Source organism: Anas platyrhynchos, chromosome 10 (genome assembly GCF_047663525.1).
Source record: "Anas platyrhynchos isolate ZD024472 breed Pekin duck chromosome 10, IASCAAS_PekinDuck_T2T, whole genome shotgun sequence".
Lineage (NCBI taxonomy): Eukaryota > Metazoa > Chordata > Aves > Anseriformes > Anatidae > Anas > Anas platyrhynchos.
Genome location: NC_092596.1, coordinates 170,467 through 175,340, shown reverse-complemented (window position 1 = coordinate 175,340; position 4,874 = coordinate 170,467). Strand labels below are relative to the sequence as shown.

The 4,874-nt window shown below is 39.6% G+C and overlaps 1 long non-coding RNA gene across 1 annotated transcript; it reads right to left on the bottom strand.

The window, feature by feature from the left end:
• Positions 1 to 1,889: 1,889 nt before the first annotated feature.
• LOC140003334 (uncharacterized) lies at positions 1,890 to 4,211 on the bottom strand. Its single transcript, XR_011811824.1, has 3 exons — positions 3,675 to 4,211; positions 2,325 to 2,454; positions 1,890 to 2,172 (listed from the first exon to the last, which is right to left on the bottom strand). It is a non-coding gene; the product is annotated as an uncharacterized lncRNA (long non-coding RNA).
• Positions 4,212 to 4,874: the final 663 nt, after the last annotated feature.

The window sequence follows — 4,874 nt, the reverse complement described above, 5'->3', positions numbered from 1 at the left end:
CTCATTTTCATTACTCTCTTCATCTGGTTTGTCGTCTTCAGTAGCAGGGTTCTGCTGTGGTGACTTGGAGTTGTCACATGGAGCACATGCTGGAGAGGTGCGACCTTGCATTAAAGAATAGATACCAAAGATCTTCGTTGTGCATTTTCAGTTACAAATGCAGAGACAAGTCTTAAAATCCTTAGCGTTAAAGCACGTACCTCTTTTCTCACGAGATTCTTTAATTTGTTCACAAAGTCGTCCAAACTCTGTATCCATTTTGTTCCTCACCATTGAATATGCAGTGTCTTGCAAAACATAGGCTCTTTGACAATCTGAAATTTTACGGACTTTAACTGAATGTTGTCTACCAACCAATGAAACTGTTTTGATCACAGAAAAAAATTGCTTTCTTCATAGGTTGGTTCCGAAAGGTTATCTCAGTGAATATTTTCAGCATATCAACATAGAAGTTAATTAAAACAAAAGCACTAGTTCCTTGGGAACATTTATATCACAATTCCATGCCCAAGTAGCAAAATGATAAAATATTTACAATGTGGTAAGAGATGTTCTCTGTGGATGTCCAAAATCATCGAATCCATCCAAAGTCTATTGTCCGCACACAGCACTTATCCATCTATACGTTTGACAGATTTTTTAAACTAGGGCTAAAAAGCACATCCTCACTTGTAGATCTTTGATCTGGGTAGTACTCTAAGGCATTGTTACAGATTAGATCGATGTCCTTCAGATAGTCTCCTGCAGCGGGGTACTGGCACGAGTCAATTTGAGTCAGAACTGTTAAAAGATCCATCGGCTCTTTAATCCTTGTGGCATAGTCAGGTACCTGCAGATCAAATACAAGCATTCAGAGGTTTTCTTAACCTTGCACACTGTCTACCAAAATTACTCTGAAAACTTTAAATAAACGACTTCCTAAAAACCCTGAACATTTGCGATGCATCAGAAGATGCTGAAATTAACCAGTTTGCTTCTCAAAAATGGAAGGGCTCTTTCAACTGGCATTAGAGCTGCTAGGAGAGGACAACAAGAAGTAGGGAGGTCAGAAGCACGTGCATGGTACAGAAGAAACACTGAGGGTGGGAGATTCATTTCACTTTGCTTCAGAAAATCACAACAGTGAAAGCTGAGTAAGCCATCCAACATTCTTTTTGCTGTCGACATTGAGGAAAAGGTGCATGAATTGCACCTGTGAAGTACCTATTGCAGGCATCTACTTTAGAATGAGATAACTGGGCCCAGAGGTGCTGATTTCTTCCCTCAGACCATAAGAGGAGCCTAATGACTAGTTCAGATGAAGACATACGTATCTGTCTAGATTTTTCACAGCTCAAGAACCTAGGAGAAAAGGGGAAGAAAAGCCAGTGGATGCCCACGTGAAGAGGCCTTTGCTGATCCGCAGGTATAGTCAAGTTACACCTGTCTTTGAAATATACGCCCCTAGTTTAGGCTTATCTAATCAATTAAGGAGAAAAAGGGATCTAAGCAGCCTATTGGAGGAAAAAGAAAACACACTGCACTTATGGTTGATTCCTCTTGAGGAGTTCCAGATGAAACAGAGAACAGGATCTCAAAACTTATTTTTACAAACTGCTGCTCCTATTCCTGTTCCCACAGGAACTGACAGTCCAATAAAGGGCTTTAGACTTCATTAAAGTAGTCCTGTAAGTACTGTTTGTAATTATAAGGAAAGATCTCTGTGCTTTTCAGTGCTGTGACATGCCTACATATCAAAGCCTTTTCACGAACAGACTGTGTTGGCATTTGGACTGGCTTCTTAGAATGAAACCAGGGCTTTCAGCGAATAATCCGATAAGAGACATCTGAGAGTCAGCAGAAGTAAAAGCACTGCCTCTGCTTCTTGCAAAATCCTAATAGTGCAGCCCTAAAAACAAAGTTGAACCTTCCCCAAAACGCTGAGAAATACGAACGCTGAGAAGTTACAGACACACACAGATCAGCACTAGTTTACCTTCTGTGGGTCAACGGGCTTTGCAAATTCCCTGAAACGTCTGTCAGTGGCAAGTCTGTGAGTAACGTCCCTCAAGAAAATTCTAAGTTCACGCAAGGCATCCTCCTCTTCCTCCTCCAGCATCCCTACTTCTTCCTCTTGTGGCTTCTGAGGCTCAGCTGGTGGTGCTACAGGCAGGACTTCCAATGTCCGATCAACTTCAATTAACCAGGAAAAATTAGCCAATTTACAGTACTCAAATACAAGCATATGACAAAATTACTGACAGAAAATGACCACCAAAGCAAATCCCAAAGAGCTAGTAACTTCGATAGGAAAGTTTTAGATGTACTTCTTATATCCTCCTCACCTGTTTTCTTTACAGGAGGCTTAGCCACTTGATTTAGAATTAGGTCCTCAAAAAAAGCTGCTCTCTCTGCCCTACCAGGCAACTCAATATTGCACACTTCTCCAAATTCCTTATTAAATAATTTTTGGATCTAAAGCAGAAGGAGGAAAGACATTTCAGATTTAAGGCCACAAAAACTCATCTTCTATTCCAAAAAGATGAGTACCTTTTAAAATGAATAATAACCTGAAGAACACAAACTGAAAAAAGTTATCTTCCTGGCCTTAAATGGCTACATTTTCACAGGCTGGCATGGCAAATTCAAATATCACCTTTAAGAATCACCTGTAGAATTAAATCTTGGTGAAGGGATTGTACGCTACACTGATAAAGTAATGGCTTTCACCACATCCAACATCGCTTCCTTTGTATTTACTTGCCTTGCTGCATCCTTTACTTAGAACCTTTATGGCTATAGAGGGAAGAGAAAGGCTTCAGCAGACAAGTGAGGGCTTTTTGCTGAGTTTTTATTTCTCTACCAAAAGGTGTCTGAAGTAGCTAGTACCTCTACATCTTCCTCCATTTTCAATTTCTAGTATTAAAAGGTAGGTAAGGAATTTCACTACTTATTTTAGAAGGAATTTAGAACCTGTACAAAAACTTCTGTGGGAACTCAAGCACTTTCAAAGCAGTTGATAATAAACACATCTAGGTAAGACCTGTTCTCTTCCCCCAGTAACTGAGACAAAATAATCGGAATGAGAACAGCGTGTTCCTGTTTTGGGCACCTTCCCTTAATGTAAACTCTCAGAAGTCAATGAAGTTCTGCATGTACTTTTACTACAGTTTATTTAGGAATACAACTAGAATTCCATTCCAAAGTTACTTGAGCAGAAATTGGAACTCAGCTTTCCAGCTTGGAAAGCTTTGGCCTATATGAAGAAAGAAACTGATTTTTTTTTTTTTTTTTAATCAAAGTGTTTCAATTCTCTACTAAATTGCATTATTAGCAGTTTACCCAACATAGCATGGAATGGCAGACTGTCAGAAGAAATCTCTTCAGTAAAAACATCTTCTTGTCATTTCAAGCACTGCATATTCTTGACTGAACCACTTTGTAGCCACCAGAATTATTGTATTAATTTATTATTTGCATGCATGAGAAGGGGGTGAAAGTCACTTGCTTGACTCAGAAAAAACCTTAAGCAGATGCTTTCACAGTATTCTTTTTCTCTAAGCAAATTTTAAGTGATTTGTTAGGGTGCCTGAGTAATAACAGTAGGCATTTAAGAAAGCGCAGCATTTTGATGCTGAAAGCATTCATAAATTACAAGACACTGAAGAAATAGTAAGAAAAGTATTGACAAATACCTCTTCTGGGAGATCTGAGTGACGTACATCAGACGTAGCAAGCAGCAAAACAGGCGAAAATGCTGGAAGAGTTAGAGTTAGAAAAGTAAGTTTCAAGGCAGGTCCAACGTTGTCCCACCATAAATGGATATCTGGGACATAAATTATGCTTGGTGCTGTCTTCTGAGCATTTCGGATCAGCTAGTGAAAAGGAAAGCTTGGGTAAGAAAACTAAAACACGTAGAATAACCTGTTAATACATAGCTACATAGCCACCTGACTGCCCCATGAAAGGAAACTATGTGAACAGAGTGGCAAGCATCCTTTCACATAAGGAATTTCTCTGTGCACCCTTTCAGATTACCAGTATTCGAAGAACTCTAGTCAGAAGATGGGAAGGATATATTCAGGCAGTGGCTAGACACCGTAGCTATATGGCCACAGCCACAATCATCGCATAACAAAGAAAGGAAATGTCCCTCTTATGGGACACATCAGTATTCAGTCGTGTAACATGTCTGTCCTTACTTGTATGGCTCTCAAATGTTCCCACTAAAGGTAAAAATATTTAAAGGTAGTGATGCCAAACAATAAAATGGATTTCCTGCCTAAAAGTAAAAACACCAGATCTGTTTAGTTTTTCTAGTTAAAACCACATCAGCGTGCAAATGAAGTGTTTAGTGAATGTTAATGCTTTTATTGCACATACTGCAACGGCACAAGTTGTGTATGTCCGCGTGAAAACAAAATAAACAGAAGCCCCAAACCTTGGTTGCCTTACTAATACAATTTAGAAGAAGGCTACAAAAAGTAGCCGACATGCAGTCTGATACAGAGCCATCTACTGGGAGCACACAGTCTTCGGAGGCAATGAGAACTACTTTCTGGATCCCAGGGAGATGAGCAGCATTTCTTTCCACAAAGAGATGTTTATTAGCAACACCGCCCAGCTTCCTGAGCTGCTAGCAACATCATCACTGTAAAATTGGGTATGGAAAATGTGGACATGTACAACATCCAGATTGTTTGTGGTTTTGTCTAAAAGAAAAGGGGATTTTCAGACAGAAGCAAACATCCCAGCACATTAAAACAACGCCACCTCCATTACCAATGAATTTTGCTCACCTTACTTGCAACTCGATTGATCCTTTACATACAGTCAGTGAATCCAATGAGAATAAAAAGAAAAAAGGTACCTGTCTGCAGATCTCTTCTGGCGGT